This window comes from Parasteatoda tepidariorum, chromosome 7 (genome assembly GCF_982258835.1).
Source record: "Parasteatoda tepidariorum strain Cologne lab strain chromosome 7, Ptep-v5.0, whole genome shotgun sequence".
In the NCBI taxonomy this organism is placed as follows: Eukaryota; Metazoa; Arthropoda; class Arachnida; order Araneae; family Theridiidae; genus Parasteatoda; species Parasteatoda tepidariorum.
Window position 1 is genome coordinate 77,017,268 of NC_141761.1, and position 18,804 is coordinate 77,036,071.

The 18,804-nt window shown below is 28.7% G+C and overlaps 1 long non-coding RNA gene across 2 annotated transcripts; it reads right to left on the reverse strand.

Moving 5' to 3' along the window:
* Positions 1–1,253: 1,253 nt before the first annotated feature.
* Positions 1,254–17,531, reverse strand: LOC139425953 (uncharacterized). Of its 2 annotated transcripts, none has more exons than XR_015435766.1 (2): positions 16,384–17,531; positions 1,254–1,485 (listed from the first exon to the last, which is right to left on the reverse strand). It is a non-coding gene; the product is annotated as an uncharacterized LOC139425953 (long non-coding RNA). The 2 variants fall into 2 exon arrangements; XR_015435767.1 differs by lacking the exon at positions 16,384–17,531 and adding an exon at positions 5,521–5,737.
* Between the last annotated feature and the right edge of the window lie 1,273 nt (positions 17,532–18,804).

Sequence of the window (18,804 nt, forward strand, 5' to 3'; positions counted from 1 at the left end):
ACTTAAATTGTTTTTAGGATTAAAAAGCGTGGATAGATAAGTAATTGACTTGAATAAGATCAAGATAGATTTTACACCATATCCCCAAACTGTCATTTGCCATATTAATTTCTCGGGATTTAACACCTAAAGTCAAGTATAACTGGGTAGTTTTGAAATATTAATTACCTTTGGCAAAACAATATTTGTCAGTTAAATGATTGAATTTCTAGAATGACGTAATTGATGCATGTCTAGACTCTATCTAAATTAATAATAATGCTGAATGTTTAGAAAAGGACTTATCCAGCAAAAGCCAGCATAACTTTCAGCAGTAAACTTTCCATGCATTTAGTTTCAGTTCCACTAGAGTTAGTTCGTTTCTCTAATGAGTAGGTTTCTGTCAGAAAATCAAAGTTCAGCAGAAACCTGCAGATATTTGTAAGACGTATAAATCTCAAAACTATTCCTCCGTCTTATTTGACGAATGAAAAGTTTACTTAAGACCTCAGTTTCTGAAAGTCACGCAGTGAAGAATTTAATATATTCGTAAGTATTAAGACAAAAATAATTATCGTATAACAAAATTACTATTTTGTATAAAATATCACACTTATCAAAACTTATAACGTAATAAAACTTTAACCATTTTGCACGAAATTCTAAATTTTCTTGCTACGTAATGAAAACAAGGACAAATAAAAAAAATTTGATTCAAGCATTCAAAACTTTTCCCTCGTCTTAATTGACTAATGAAAAGTTTACAAATGAAAAGTTTACAAATGAAACTTAGTTTATAAAAGTCACGTAGTAAAATATAAATTTTGATATGCCTGAATTTTAATATATGCCTAAGTATTAAAGCAAAAAAAAAAAACTTTTATAATAAAATTAGTATTTTGTAAAAATCTATTATCCCGTATCGAAGCTTATAACGTAATAAAACTGAAATAATTTTGGATGGAATTTTAAATTTCCTAGCAACATAATAAACCAAGGACATATCGAATGAGTAATTTATTTAAAAGTAATTTATTAAAAAGTAATTTATTAAAAAGTAATTTATTCAAAATTTCAAAACTATTCCCAGTATTCATTTCGATAAGTGCTACTATTACTGATAATGGGTGCTGTGGTAATAGTCACTTAATTTTCCTATTTTCCTTATACAATTAAGATTGGAGTAAACTAATTTGTGATTTAAAATATAATGCTATTGTACAGACAAAAGTATTCAAAAGGTAAAGTAAAAGTAGACAAAAGTAGTAGTAGTATTACTTTATTTACGTCGCTCCAGATCTGCATACTCAGCAATTGGCGACCGTTCGGGAAACATCCCTGTGAATGATATGAAGACACGATTTTCTGCAGAGGGATGATTCCTCCTCTTTGGTAACCCGATGATCGAAGTCAAGTACTTTACTGTAGGATTGTTCTTTAGCGGGTAGTACAAGGCGATCACCCAACCGCTCAATGACAACAGGGAGAGATGCTTGACTTGAAGATCTACGGGGAAACATGTCTTCCGTATTAGACTAAAAGTACTTTAGAAAGATACTAAAACACACTTCTGAAGTCAAACATTGCACTTATTTGCTTCTGTCATTCTTTGGTTATTATAGAGTTGTTTTGCCCGTCAGTTATTTTAGTTTTTTCCAAGACAATGCATAAATTTTTTTGCATGCATTTTTAAAGTCTAGAACAAGCCATTCATTTCTGAACTGATGTCTTTTAATTCATTATTTAAATTAGTTTGATTCCTGTTGTTTTTAAAACTAATTTATAATTAACAATTTTGTTTGTGAATTTTACTAAAGAAAGGTAGGTACCAATCGAATTTGGATGGCCAATAGTAATAAAAAGAAGTTGCCAAACTATTATTGAAGCTAGCGATGCTAACAAATTATGATAATAGATATACTAAATATATTACCCAAATGCACATCAACAAAGGTTTTATAGGATGTATAGGTTTCCTATTTTTGGAAATTCATTTTAAAAAAAGCATCGTCACACACAAAGCTGGACTAAAAAACAAAAACATCCGATAAGCGAGTGAAGTGAGCTTCAATTACGAAGCAATCCGAAAAGAACTGCAAAAGCAATTCCGGGGGTTTGCGAGCACTGCGAGCAGGTGATTAGTCCTTAGTATTTTTCACTACACTGAATTGACTGAAATAAAAAAAGTCGACAGCATAGGAGTAATAAAAATTTATCAATATTTTATGTATGAAAAATACAATTTCTGGTCCATACTTAGGTATGCTTGTTTGACATTGCTCCAAGTAAAACATTGTTTCTAATGCAATTATTCACCGTTAATCCAAGGAAATCTCAATTAAATATTTTGAAACTCACAAGGTTTAATGCGTAGAAAGGTGTAAGTCAAAAAATATATTTTTCATTCCTAAAGCCCTCATCATTTTGAAATTATAAGTTTTGTCGACTTTTGTTAAATCTTATTTAAATCAAAGAATACATGAATAATATCTCACTTGCCTAGAACGAAATATCAGACACTGAAATAGTTAAAAGTCAAAGATTATATTTATATAATTGAAACACTTATAACTTTTAGATTATTTTATTTTATAGACTTAGGATTGGTCTTGCTCTATTCATTATATTCACGCAAATAACTAAGAGACAATACCTTATTTGTCTAGATAGTGAAGTTTAGGATAAAAATTATAAGTAAATCAGAAAAACATTCTTTTTAAAACCAAATAAAAATTAAATTGAATGAAATGCTTGTAATCCGAGTCACAATATTGTTTTATGAGATCTAACGCAATGCTGCCAGAGCAAGTCACTAAGACCTTCGTTAATTTTTCCTCTGGGGAGAAGTATTTCTCTTAAGTTAGCCTTTTTTTTCCATCCTTCTTTTGAGTAAGGAACTTCAAGTATTACAATAGCAATGTAAAATGCATTTAGGTCAAAATTTATTGTTTTTTATTATTAATATAAATCTTAGCAACTTCGAAATCATTCGGTCTAATGATTTGGATTCATAATTAAATCCATTGGAGACAGAACATCACTTGTCAAGGAAGCAATTTTAAAATTTAAAATTCAATTTTGAATCAAAATTTTAAAATTCAATAAATTCAAAATAGTGACTTAAGCTCAGCTAGCAGGAAAGCACAAACTTCAGTTGTTCATATCCGACTTTGATTTCCTGTTTTACCTAATTCTCTCTGAGAACTCTTTGATTATCTGTCTGATGTTTTTATAATAATTGGTAATTTATTAAACCCCTAAATTCTTTTTCGGTTGTCATTAACTGAACAAGGAAAAAAAAATATTATTATGCACTCGGTGCTAAAATTCACAATGTCATTCTCGATTCATTGTGCTTCTAGGAATTATATTTTCAAAATATATTTTGCTTATTAAACACCTAAAATGCTTTTTTGGCTGTCATTTGTTAAGAAAAAGGGGAAAAAATACTATTATGTTCTTGGTACTAGAATTCACAATATCTTTCTCTATTCATTATGCTCGGCGGAATTTTATTTTCAAAAACAATATGCTAGCAAAACTCTACTTACATAAACCTACAAACTCATTTTAATAGAAAACACCCAGTTTTATTTCGTAGTAAACTCAATTTTATGAAGATCTGCCATTCGTTGATAAAAATAATAAACTTTTTTTTAAATGAATCTATTTATGAAGTGAAAGTTTAAACTGTTTCATCAAGCAATAGAGTAAAAACTAATATTTTATAACTTATTAAAATCTTATTTGTAAATTATTTTATTTGAAATAATTTATCGTTCTTGTTTGCTTGAAAATGTTGAAAAATATTAAGCTGACATGTATGGTATAATTTAAAATAATTTCATAGATTTTCCGAGAATGATAATTTATTTATTTATTTTTAAATAATTTTTAATCTTAAATATTTTAATAAAAAGGAACATCATTTTTACAAATCTCAAAATATTATGATGTTTTTAATATATGACTTTAATAAAACATTTATTTTCCAGTTTGGAAGTATAATAGAAATAAATTTGAAAATGATTAAATTGCACGATTTAATATTTATATTTTATACATTAAAAATTCACGATTATTTCAGAATATATTATATTGAAATAAATTCATTTTAATGTTCTATTTTTGGACAAGATTAATTTCCATTTTCTTTATCTCTTTATCTTTTTAAATTAGTAGATAGAAATTTGATTTTATCTCATTACTTTAAAGGTTGTAAGGTTATTTATTTTTACCGCTCTATATTAAGTTTCTTTTCCAAAACTCATTATGGTATAAGATTATTTTGAAATTATTCATTATTACTGATTTCATTATTTCAATGTTTTTTCGCTGCAGATATAAGTTATGTTGAAGTTTTATTTAAATAAAAAATATAGCTTTCAAAAATCTTCGTCAGATTACAGATCTTGGTTAGATCACGAGGTCGATGATTGAGTAACTCGCTTTTTTTAATCTAACAACAAACCAGAAGTAAAGAGCTCATCTCTATTAATATATATGAGAAAGTCTGCCAGGGTGAATATTCGATAATAACTCGAAAATGGGAGCATCGATTTGGATTGTGCCTTTTTCTTTTTTCAGCAGTCTGCAAATTTTTAAGTGATGGTATGTATTCAATCAATCCCTTCTTTTCGTTGATATGTGATTTGGGCACAGAATCGAAGATACGAAATTTCATTGAGGAAAACCATTGTTACTGATTAAAACGTGCATTGTTATGGAAAAAGCTTTTTTACAAAATATTGAGAAAAATAGAAGCAGACGAAACCACTAAAAATATCCCTAAAGCTCGTTAAACTCATAGTTTAGGTGCAGAAGTAAATAGTGGTAAAAGAAATATGCAAGCTGACATAAATAATCGAGAATTGGAGGATATTATATTTCGCCTTTAGTGTTAATGTTTAACTTAAATATGGTTATTTTTAATCATTCAAACGGCATTTCACTTACAAGATTTTCAAACTTATATCAAGCTCTAATACTAAAGTGCTTTAATACTAACAATTCACAAAAATAATTAATTGTTCAGGTCTTTTTTTTGCCACGAATTTTATATTTTTCACACTTTATATTATTTTCCTTCAAATGAAAATATCATATACTTAACTAAAAGAAAAGTATTTATCTGTTACTGGTACTAAAAAGCAGAATTCACCAACAAGTAGAACAACATCAGGTTCTGATTTATACAGGTTACTGGCTACTGATAATGGACAATATCGTGACAAAGTGATAATTAGAGAATACGATACAATTGTAATTAAATTTTATTTGGGAATCAAAAATATCGGAGTCATTATTTAGAAATTAGATAAATTTAGAAAGTTATCGTGATATATTTTTTTAATTTTTACTCATTAGTTCATGTTAATGCTTGTGTGGGAGTTCATGTTAATGCCTAAACGAGATCCTTTTAACCGATAAGCAGAGTTTGGATACCAACAGCAGATGTCCCAAATTTCCATAAATTATCTATTTGAATACACACATTTAAAACATGAATCCGCACTCCAAAAAAAAAAAAAAAACTCTTACTTTTGACGATTCACAAATTCAATTGGGTAGTATTTCGTTAGTTTTGAGAATCATTTCGTCACGAAATTACGTGATTGTGGCGATACCCTAACTCTCAAATATATGACGAAAATGTTTCCTCACTTCGGAACCTCATCGCAGTGCATTGTGGGAGGTACTCAGCTATACTTAACAAGAATGACGGATGTAGAAGGAAAACTAAACTGTTGAAAATGAAGCTTCGACATAAACTGACCGGAGTGTATGGCGGTGAACTGTTTTGCCTTATACTGGGAAGATCCCGGGTTCGAATCCCGCATTGTCTTTCTGTCATTCTTGTGTTTTTTGGTGACATTGATCCAACTATATGGTACCCACGATAAAATGATTATTAGAAAAGTTATTAACATTAGGTGTGACGATTTTTTTGGAAAAAATAAAACGACAAAATTCGTTTTCTCGAAAAAGTGACGAATTGTTTCGTCTCTTTGTCGAGATGCTTGCTAGGAGAATATACCAGGAAACGGTTTTGTCAAAAATGAAGAGATTTTCATGAAATTTGAGTATCCATTTCTTACAGTGCGTTAGGTCTTAACTCCGCGGTCTCAAATTAAGTAAACTTAATAACAAAAATCTTTCTTTTTGAGCTTAAAAAATTTAGATAAAACTGATTGGCAAGCTAATACCTGTTTTAATTACCAATTTAACGTGACAAATAAATGTAAAGATTGATGTTAACTTTGTAACGAAAATAATCTTTTAGTTGGTCATGATTTCTTTTAATTCTTGGACAGTGCCATTAGCTAAATTATTGCTTAAAAAATTGTTGTTTATTTTTTTATTTTTTTCAAAATTCTGACTTAGGAGATAGAACACTCTCCTTCCAATGAGGTGAACCGGGTTCGAATCCCACCGATGGCTGGTCGATACGAATGTGCATCCGGCTTGCCCTGACTGCAGTGCTGAAGTGAAATATCCTCAGTGGTTAGAATAGTGGTTGGAAATATCATGGGTTAGAGTTCCTTTAGCGTCAGGCTAACCGTGGGAGGCTCTCGTGGTCTTCCTCTCTATATAACGCAAATGTGGGTTAGTAACATAAAAAAGTTTTCCAAGAAGGCAAATATCTTACAATACTTAATCCAGGAGTTCTCTTGTCTTCTGGATCGGATTCAAAATAAAATGGTTACGGAGTTGAGCGTAAGTAGTCGTAAAACCTAAAATTGGGTCGGCTGTGTTCAACGACGGTAATAAAATAAAATAAAATTACTTAATATTAATAAAAGTCAAAGTTCGTTTCGTTTCGGCAGAAATACCCATCAATCATATGAAATTCATTAGCTCCTATAATTAATAATAGAAAATAAGTGAGCAGTTTGATCTTGACAAAGTTATTAATTTGGTTTATTGAACTGGGAATTTTTTTTTCTAATAATGTTTTCAAACGTTTCAAAATTTTAAAACTTTAAAAGAATACTGATATGAGGTCTAACAATGAAAAATAAAGGTTTCTAACTCTTTGTTCATTTATAGAATAAAAATATTTATCTGTTAAACATCAAAAATTTCTGAGAAAACTAGTAATACCCATTCATAACAAAATTCCTTTAAATTAAATTAATCTTACTTTGGACATCTGTATATAACATACTTTTTTAAATCTCAAGCTTTTGAGTCAAAATCAAAATTTATATCCTTTTTTTTGCAATACTTTGGATTCGAGCCATGGCGATGTATCCAATTTTCTTGGATGGTAAAAAAAAGGTTGAAACATTGTTTTTTAAAAGTAAAATTTTTTTTTTAAAGAAATAAAGAAAAAAAAATGTTTCGAATGAAACTCAAAATTAAAAAGTACGAATAAAGTAAAGGCAGAAGAAAAAATTCATTTTCTGTTGTTTTCTTTCTGCTCTGAAGTTACAAAAAAAAGCGTCTCTTTTACTGAATTACTATTTACCTTTAATCTTTTTTACTGACAACAACAGTTTCTCCGAGAACATGCTTTTATTTTTACTCGAAAACAACCAATTTCTGCCATCTCTTGTTACAGTTGTTCAAATGGCTTGAGAGATATGGCAGTTCTGTCCTACTAAATCTTTTTGATCTCTCCTGTGAGAAAACCGAAATAAAATAAGCGAGCTAAGATATTAATTTAGAGAAAAGAAAACGTGAAAGTGGCTTACTTTTCAAATTTATGACGCTCTGCCACACGAAGAGATTTAAGGGGATAACATTTTTCTGTGCTTTTGTCTCAGTGGAACTGTGTGTTTTGGAGACTAAACAGTTTTTTAAAAAAAAAATCACTTGTAAGATTTAGGAGACAAAAACATTAGTGGTTTATTACACACTATCACTCATTAATTTCAATACACCTTTATTTTTTTTTAAAGAAGTTTTCAACAAAAGCAAGCGATATGCAGCACTTTAATGTAATATTCCCAGTGTTTTTGATTTTGAAATGATTTCATAAATTTTTTGTCTCAAATATAAGTAATAAAAAAGAGATATAAAGGTATAGCATTCTTTTGTGCTTTTGTTGCTGTGGAATTGTGTGTTTTGGAAGCTAAATAATTTTTTAAATAAAATATCTTTTGAGCTTTAGGAGACAAAAAAAATTTGTGGTTTAATACGCATTATCACTCATTAATTTCAACACACCTCTATTTTTTTTAAAAAGTTTCCACCAAAAGCAACCAAAATAAAGCACTTTAAAATTTCCAAAGTTTTTGATTTTGAAATTATTTTATTAGTTTCTGTATCAAACATAAGTAATAAAAAGAGAGATTTAAAGGGATGACATTTTTCTGCGCTTTCCTTTCTGTGTTATTGTATGTTTTGGAATCGGAACTATTTTGTTTTAAGAATGTCCCTTAAGATTTAGGAGACAAAAACATTAGTGGTTCATTACGCATCATCGCTTATTAATTTCAATACACCCCTATTTTTTTAAAAAGTTTTTAGCAAAAGCAGGCAAAAATAGGTACTTTAATCTAATATTCCCAAAGTTTTTGATTTTGAAATGTTTTTTAATTTCCGCATCAAACATAGGTAATAAAAAAGAGTAAAAAAAATTAAATATTTGTTATAGTAATTTTGATCACTGTAACATACTACGCAAAATATAAATGATGTTAAGTGAATAATTTGGATCATAGCATCAGAAATATAATTATTGCAAGTTGTGAAAGATGATTGAGTGTGATTAGAATAATATTGGACGCAAAATTTTAAATAAGTTTATCCATATTGCCAACACATCTATAAATGCGTGGGAGATGATTTCTTCTATAACAGATAACTTGAATTCTTAGAAAATTAAATAAAGTTCTGTTGTATTTGTTAAATTATGTAATGAAATATGATTGTTTGCTTGCCTGAATAAAAAATGATATTCATGTGAAATTTTAAAGCTTTTGCTATGAATTTATTATAAAAACTAATAAACAGAAATTGATTGTTTTTAAAGTCCAGTACACAAATAAACAACTATAATTAAACACTGCGTGAGGAAAATAGTATTGACTACCATATTTCTGGATATAACGAATGAAACAATTTCCAATAGTTGAAGATACACAAAAGATACAGGTGCGTAATGCTACATGTACTGTACATAGGATGACCTGTAATTAGTTCTCTTCTGCGGGGTTTTTGTGTTCCTGTGGGGTTTATTTTAAAATGTAAGTAAATAACAACTTTTTCGAAATTAAATGAAAAAAAAATACTAATAATCTAGATTCGCAAATTATGTTTAAAACAGAAAAACTGACGAATTATTATTGAGGTCAATAACAGTAAAAGGGAGATAAAAAGAATCTTAACAATCTTATTCTTCTGTGAAAGAAAATTATTGGGAATGACTTTCACTTTTATTCCTAACTTCAGAAATTTCGACCCTTATAATCATTTGTTAAGTTCTTAAGATACCTTTGTTTTATTTTTTGCTAAATATTAGTTTCAAATTCAATGACTTGTATGATTCTTTTTTTATATTGTACTCTTAAAAGTACTTTGACACTACTTTGTGATTTAATATAGGAGATTCCGTTGTAACCGTCAAACGGATATAAAACAATTTAAAAAAATGCGATTTTGATGAAAATTCTATCTTGGCTACTTTTAGAATGTTACTTAACAATACAAATGTATTTGTAACTAATAAAACATTTTTTAAAAATAATCATCGTTAAATAGACGTTGTTGTAACAAACCGAAATTACCTTGTTTTCAGGTATTTTTATATTAAAGCGAATTACTTGTAAAATAATTCGTATTTTATTATAAAAATAACGTATTTTATTAACTGAGAATTTAGAAACATCATTTTCAAAAAGTTTAACTGGTACCACAGTTTAAGTACAAAGAATACTTCTTTTCTCTAACATAATAACGCAATCTATATTAATTATATTTTTTATAGTAAATATTACAATTAATGTAGTAATAAACCTGTAGTTTAAGATGGATTTTCTTTTTGAAATCTAAGGACAATCTGGAATATGATCAATATTTTTTTATAAAAATCGAAATTAAAAATAAAAATACGAAAAAGACTTTGGTTTCTTAAATAAATATTTTTCTGCTGTATCCATGGATGCCTTAACGAAGACGAGGTTGATGACCTACCTATAAACAAATAAATTAATAAGATAAAATTAATTTTTATTTTAAAAAATGTCTTTTTAAGTTCTAAAAACACATATTACAAATTTTATAAATGAGAAAAATATTTAAACACTTTCTTATTTGGCAATCAAAAAATAACTGGCTGTATTTTTCTACAAAAGGCTTCATTATCTAAAAACGTCTATTTCATTTGAAACTTATGCATTTTATTTTACTAAAAATAGTTTTACCCTCGTCTCTTTGTTAGATAGCGCAATCGATTAATACGAAGAGGAGCATTTATCGGAGCTAGTTAAAGAGGAAAATGAATTAGGGTGATAGTTAAAGGCATTTTCGAACTCATTTATTAACTTAAAAATACCCGAGGTTTAAGTTTATTTTAATAATGATATTAAATGAGATGAAATTGTCTGATACATTATTAAAAATATTTTTAAAATTTTGGTGCTAAAGCTGGTAAAAGTTTAAATTAATTTGGATTTTAAGAAAGAAGGATTTTTAAGATTGTATTTATTGAAATATTTGTAGAAGTTGTAACAATTAAATAAATTGTAAAATAATTAAAAAACAAACTTTGAAACGTAGCTAAAAAGGGACGCTAGTAGGCATTAAAACTTTCCGATGGCCACGCACCTAATAAGTCGTATTTTGATCTGTATTCATCTTTCCTCTCTCAGCGAAATTCGTTTTTCTACGATTTTAGATGAAGAAACGGGTTCGAATCCTGCTCAGGGCATGGAGCCTTCCTCTCTCTCTGTGTTCTATGTCCTTTCCTCTTTGTGTGAATGTGACCCACCCTATAAACGGGTTTGTGGTTGTGTGACGTGGGTGACGCTGCTCCACCGCCGTGGCTTCGCCACAGGTGCCCACTGGGTATGGGACAAACCCCAAGGACCCGCCATTAAAAAAATAATAATAATATATTCTTTGGCTAAACTGTTAGTTGTTCTACCGTATTATTCCTTTTGATAATTCATTAAACAAATGGCGCCAAATTGTTTTTGGTGAAATTGGGAGGACATTTTATTTTCGGAATCCCTGCAGCAGTATTTCAAACATTTTATTTTAAATTTTAAAGTTTGTTGCTTCAAAAGAAAATCAATTGATCCCAAGAAATATTTTTGTACAAATAATGTGAACATTTTTTTTAAAAAAAAGCTAAGTGATTAGCAATTTTTTACTTTATTTTATAACTACAATTTTTTTTTCGCGTTAGAATATTCGATGAAAGTCTTTATTTCTTATAAACCGGGAGCAACATTGAGTTATTATTTTTTTTTTTACTATGATACGCTATCTAAATGAATACTTTAGTAACTTGGAAAAGATGCAGAAGGGGAAAGTATCTTAGAAGTGGAAATGGAAAATTTACATAATCGATATATCTACTTAACATATATGTTTGAGATTGGAGAGAAACGCTAGTTGATAATGATAAAAAAAGTTTTTGAACAGAATTCTGACTTTTCTGAAGCTTTTCTAGAGTTGGGGGGATTTTTTGTAAACCAAGTACTTGACCAGTTTAGAAAAGCTAGTGGAACTTGCAATTTTGTTTCCCTCATGTTGCAAACAAAATTATATTCCCTATACTTTTTGCGTATATGCAAGGAACGTGATTTTTTCCGAACTATTCACAATCAAGCCTTCTCAAAAGGTTTTATACTTTAAAAAATGATACTGTAATGAAAGGTAACGTTTTTTTATAACTTTAGTACCTAATTTTATGAAAAAAAGTGACAAAACTTATATATATGGATTTGTATAGGTTGCAAGGTGTTTATTATTAAAAAAAAGGCTTTGATTTTATTCGTTTTTTAAATTGTGATCATTATTAACTGAGTTTTTCGAAAGTACTTCATTTAAATCAAAAGAATTATTGAAAATAGGAGGAACTAAAATATTTAAAATAAATCTTATTTTTAATTCTTGGATGGGTGTATTAATTTCTTAAGTTTATTCGATTTATTTCAAATAAAAAAAGTTTGGATAAATTTATTTTTTAAATGAAAATTTCTTTTAAAAGTAGCTTTATTCTAAAAATTATTTAATTAAAAACGTTTTTACGGGATGTAATCTAATTCACTTAGATGATATCCCCCCCCCCGGCTAACCTAAAAAAGGGATATTTAGCAGTAAAATATATGTTTTTTGATACATGATAATCAGTTCTTCGTAAATTTATTTTAACAATCTTTCTAATGCAGTTAATTCTTAGTAATAAGATTACTTTCATCCGTAATTCTATACTCTTGAGACATATTGCCCTGTTTTATACAAGTTTTTTCTTAATATGATCTTTCATAATATATTTAGTTTAATTTACAATACCAGTTTCATCAGTTTTAATAGAATTAATAATAAAGATCCCCAAGGCTCAAAAAACAAACAAAAACTTGACAAAATTTTGTTGGATCAAACCATTTTATATAATGCGTAGCACCCATTACAATCTGGTTCACAACCCGTTTTAATAAATTAATCATTACTTAAACATTAGTTTCTGGAAAATTATTGTTATTCTCCCTAATGAATTGAAATAAGTCTTAAATTGAAATTTGGCAAATATGTCTGATTTATATAATCCCTTGGGTGGTTAAGATTAATTTCCCTTCAAATTTTAAATAAATATTTTTTTCATTAATTTTCTCTCTGAATTTCTGTGTTTATTTAGTATTTTTTAAAAATTAAATAATAATTATTTACAAAAATATTTCTAATACTGTTTCAACATCCATTTTCGGCATCATATATTTCAATTCCGTGTTTCATACATATCTTGATTGTTTTGTAGCTTCTAATTTTTTGTTATCTTTTTATCTATATATGAAAGTATATACTGAGATCTGTTTAATGAGTTTTACAAGAATTTAATTCATGCAAAATTTAGAAATTATTTTAAGGCATAAAATTATTTGTTTCTCTTTATTTATAACAAGATACATTGAGCGCTACAAATATTCAATATTTCACAAATGTTTTCCTTTCTACTTTATATTTCATATATAATAAACCACCTTTTAACAATGGCAATGTCTGGATAATGGTCATATATTGTTTAAAATTTCTCATAAAAAATGGTCAAATAATAATTTATTGAATCGTTATTTCGATATTTTCAACTAAATCAGTAAAATAACCATAAAAAAGGAAGATACTCAAATTGTTAGCTGTGAGCTAAAAGTTAACTGATACGGTTAAACAACCAGAAACCAGCCAAATACGTCCAACTTATGAAGATACTCGACTTAAGGAATACGAAACTCTCATTCTCGCATATATGTATAGCTCGTTCACCAGGAGTTGGCACTTGGCTCCGCCTTCATCACGTGGTATGCGACGATACTATTTCGCTATTTTTGGGAGAAGGTTGTGAGCAATCCTGAACAATATTGCTATTTGGCGATCGTTTGGCAAAAATATTTATTTCGCAAACTTAATGTGCATTTTTTTAACAATGAATATTTCATAAATTTGATGATATTTACACTATTTTTTATGATATTTCTTTCTTTTGAGTGAATAGTTTGTCCTTTATGAGACATTTCGCTGGGAGAACAACAGTTTTTAAATTTAAACTATATTTAATTAGCTAGTGTAACAAAAGGTATATTAGCAGATGATAAAGCAAAGTAAGTGAAAAAGAATTCACTTTCTGTGTTTGGCGCAAATTAAGGGTTGTCTCAATTTCAACAACGGAGATGTTTGTCCTCTTACTCCCCCGCGCTGAAATGAACTCAGCGTCCGAGGAGGTGGAGCCAAGTCTCAACTCCTGGTGAACGAACTATAGCTCTACAGGGCTGCGGAACATAAAAAGTCTAGTACTATTTCCTACCTTTCAAGATAGATGGATACCAGATCAACTATTTAAGCCACAATTCATGATTTCATTTGTCAAAACACAACTCAACATTAATTAAATAACGAAAAGACAAACTTAACCCAACTGCAGTAAAATTTCATTTTTTAAAACCGTTCTTGTTGGAAATGGTTACAAAACTGTATAATTTTGTACTTACGATTCTTCAAGGATACCAGTTGTAAGCGGTTTTAAACACGTAAAGTGAATGAAATGCTCCTAACCGTAAACTTTACAGTTAAGTTAAGGAACATACTACAGCTGGTTAATTTACCGTAATTTTAGAATGAAAATTCTAACAGTGTATTATTACGGAATCGAACGACTTCCATATAATTTAGATTAAGGGGAACCTCTGAACGGAGATTTCAGAGCAACGGTCACCCGTTGCTTGCATGAATTTTGTTTCAAATTGTTTTAAAGCCAACCTTTTTTTCACTTTTTCAAACTCTAGCATGCAATAATTTCAGTTGATCATTACTAAACACGTGCTTTTCAGTGATTGTACAATAATAATTTTTAAGCATGTATACAGAAGTCAATCATTGATACAATTCGGCAGTTCAGGTTTGCTTACTACAGATATACTGTATCGTTATAATGAGTGGTCTGGATAATTACAGGAGTATTGTTGCAGCATTTATAAGGGGTGGCAGAAACTGATACGTGATTACTCGTTCATGCTCGAAAGAAGTAACTTGTGCACGCGTTAATCAAAATTTGTTGACGGATAAATTTTTTTTCTTCTCTAAGTCCAAGACATTGGCATAGATGTAGAAAGGAGAATTTTAGTTCATAAAAAATTGAAAAATGAGAGAGAACTACCAGAAAATTCCATGAGGCATAAAATCAAAGTTATTGGGAATAGTACATAACTGCGGCACTACATAACAGTAAAAAAAATTAAAAAAAAAATTAATGCATTTAAATTAAAAACTGATAGTTTTTGTATCACTGTCTTAGTGGACACTTCACTTGAAAGCATAGCCTTTGGCCTTCCCACGGGATTGGAACTTATATATTTTATTATTTCTTGTTATCTGTTTCCTTGACATGCTGTTTGACACAATTGCAGTAAAGCAATCGGTGCTTTTCCCCCAATACATATTTTATCTAAGAAGTTTATGATATTCAGAAAATATTAGAATGCCCAGAAATATTGTGATACCCTGCTTTGTAAGAAGAAACCAATTTTTCTGAACAGCATAAGTTTAAGTTACCAATGAATTAGAATGTAAGTTAAAAATTTGAGTTCCACATAGCTTTGCCTGCATTTGTAGAATACACGTTTTTTGAATTTTTTCCCATTCTTTTTCACGATATTTTGTGTCTATTAAAGGGTCCAATCTTCTCTAATTTTGCATCAAGAACCTTTGTTGCGAAGATAAATTCAATGAAATATTTTAGATGAATTATGTAAAACCTCGATGATCGTTTCCTGTGTTGGAATTTTCGGAAACATCGTGCAAATCCTTAATTATTTTAAAAAAAACACCATTACGTCAATCATGATAGCACCAATATTTTCATTATCACTGTTCGGATCAGGAGGAATGATAGATAGTTCAAAATAATATTATTCATCGGATTCTTCATGAGGTAGTGTATTGAAATATCCATCCGCTACTTCAATTTTTTGTAAAGAAATTTTTTCTTGATCTTCTAGAAAATTAATTGTTTTTAACAAAACGATGCAAATGACTTCATTTATTACTCAAACATATAATTTAAGTAAATTGCAATTTTGTTATTCAAATAGTAATTGCTGTGCATATTAGTAAATTAATATTTTTGATTGAAACAAAGATATCTGCATTTAGAATTTTTAAAAAGAAATCGATAAGATCAAGTTAAGATAAATTTTAATGAGCAATCTGATATACATATTATATGTTCGGTTCTATGTTCATGTTCAGAATTGATTCGCTTCTATATTCAGAATTTTGTTCAATGCTTTATTACTATTTTTTATACAATAAAATTACTCTATTCCAAAGGTTATCTTAAATAAAATTACGTTTTTTTCCCCAAAAATTTCAAGCATAAATTAAATTTACGCACTTTATAAAACTAAAAAAAAATCATGAATATTATAGAAAACCATAAAATTAAAGCAGTTTTCTTATAAAAATATAAGACAAAATAAACATTTATTCTGTTTTCAAAATGTACAGAAAATGATTTGGAATATGCAACACGCTGCTTTGCTTAATTTTGCTGGGAATTTTGCCAAATGTATGTCTACAGGGCGTAATTTTTCTATAGTGAGCAAATAAAGAAAATAATATTTTTGTTTAAATAAATACATCGAGTAAACTTTGGCTTGAACTCTTAGAAATATAAATTTATTTAAAAATCTTGCATATTCTTGCAAATTTTACTTTAAATGTCTCTAAAATAGTACATACCTGTTAGATTTAGCAATGACGCACATTCAACAAAATTAATTGTCCAGACACATGACTTCATGACGCTAATTTCCTTGTGATACTATCACATTGATCTTGGCAGACAGCCAGAACTGTTTTAGTTCTAAAAAAAATTAAGAGAAAACTTTTATAACGGTAGATACATTTAATGCTAATTGTGTTCTTTGTAAAAGATTCTGGCCTTGAATGGGTTAAAGATTTTTATCATATTCTCTTCTTGTTAGTGATCACGAAAAATAGCGGAGCTTGCAGAGGCATAACGTCGGGGTTTTTTGGGCTAAAAATTACATTCAAACTTCACCTTAAGTTTTTTACTGCTGGAATCAAGCTTCAATGAAAAGAAAAGGTGTTGCGATTGAAAATTGCTAAAGTTTGTCTTTGTAACTGCGACCATGAAAGCTGAGCAATCGATTATGGCATCATTCTTTACCGCATATAATATAATGCCAACCTACAATATTAATCTCACCCAAGCAGTAAACTCTTCAGAGAGTCAGCAAAATTATTTCATAATCGCCCTATGTACTATAAACGGTGTGTTTAAATCTAAACAATAATAAATCAGATTGATTCACACCATTCATGAATTATTTTCTTATCCAAAAATGCCACTTTTGGCGTATTTTGTTTCCTTGCAGCAAATTTTCCGCATTAGATTACGAATTTGAATGAATTGGCTGTCTTGCACGTTGCTATGCATCAACAGCTTAAATTGTACTGCAAAAACCGTGGTGTAATTTTTCTCCGAATAGGATGTTGAACAACGCAAACAATTGTATATTGGAACACTTAATTTTATGTCCTCACAAATAGAATTTTCATATACAAAATTTATTATTAATTATTCATTATAATTAATTTAACTCTAAACGCTTAAAATGGAATAAGCTTACACTAAACTTCCAAAAATGTTACTTTTGGCATATTTTGTATCTTGTCAGTAAATTTTACACGTAAGATTACGAAATAGAGTGAATTAGTTGTCTTTCACGTTGCTATGCATCAAGAGCTTAAACTGCACTGCAAAAACTGTGGTGTAATATCTTTCCGAATAGGATGTTGAACAACGCAAACAATTAGAATATTAGAATATAAAGTAACAGCTACCTTCAGTTCTTGGTTCAACGAAAAGCCTAGATCCAATAGTTATGTTTTACGTTTCACTATACCACTTTTGTAATTTTTTGCACCACTTTATTTTTAAATTTTAGAATGAAAATTCTTGCAGTGTATAAAGTAGCTGCCACCTTTTTTGGTGAAAAGATACACTAAAAGTTTTACAGTGCAACTGTTTTTTCTTTAAATTGTATCGTAAATATAACTTTACTGACTTTTATATGCATTAAATTTCCTTGTTATAATAAACTTTAGTATTAAAGCGTTAGCTCACACTGAACATGGAGGAGGCAACTTAAATACGAGCGGCTAAAGATGCTCACTAGATAAGTGGGAGGTCTTGAGTTGGATCCTCCAAGTTCTCATGATTTCTAACAAGACTTTAGAAGTATGTAGATATATTATTTAATAATATAAGTTATTTAAGATTTTAGTTATTATTTATGGAATGTTCTAGAAGTTTCTTTGAGTCATTTCCGTTTCCTGATTTCATTGTATATAAATTCACGCTGTGTAATCTAGATGTTTGTTTATAAATGCTTTGTGTATTCTAGATATTTGTTTATAAATCAATTCTACTTGCCGGTGTAAATTCTATTCTTTCTACGCGACAATCTGATAAATTTTTTAATTCATTTATTTACAATTAATCTAAAATTTGCTTTTAAGATAGATCATTAAAATCATACTGTGTATTTAATATATTACAAAAAAATAAAGTAATCGTGACGAAGCTTAGAAATTATTTTACATATTTGTTTAATTACATTAAGATAAAGATGTAAAATTCATTAAAAGGTTTCTTTCAATATATTTCCTTCCATGAAAAGAATTTAAACCCCATAAAACAAAAGACATTTTTGTTAAAATTGAAAAGCCGATGAGTTTAAAAACTCTGCGCGTACAGTGACTTTCTAAACGCTACTCAGAATTTATCGAAACTTCTGCACTAAAAGGCTTTATTATGTTTGTGCCGTTCAGTTTTTTAATCTGAAACTCCTTTGTTACAAAAAAGAACGACTTTTCAATTTTTCTTCTTTAGATGATTAAATTTAGATAAAGTAAGTACTTTTAAATGAAATAAAAAGCTTCCCAAACTATGTAATGGCTGCCTATTGAAGTTATATTTACTTTATTCTACTTATTTTACAATTTCACTCACTATAAATTTTTTTATGCCTAATAGAATTAGCTAATGCCATAATTACAGCTTGTGTATAATGTTTACGTTTTTATATAAGATATAAAAATGTTATAGATAACCAAATCGATGTTGTTTTTATT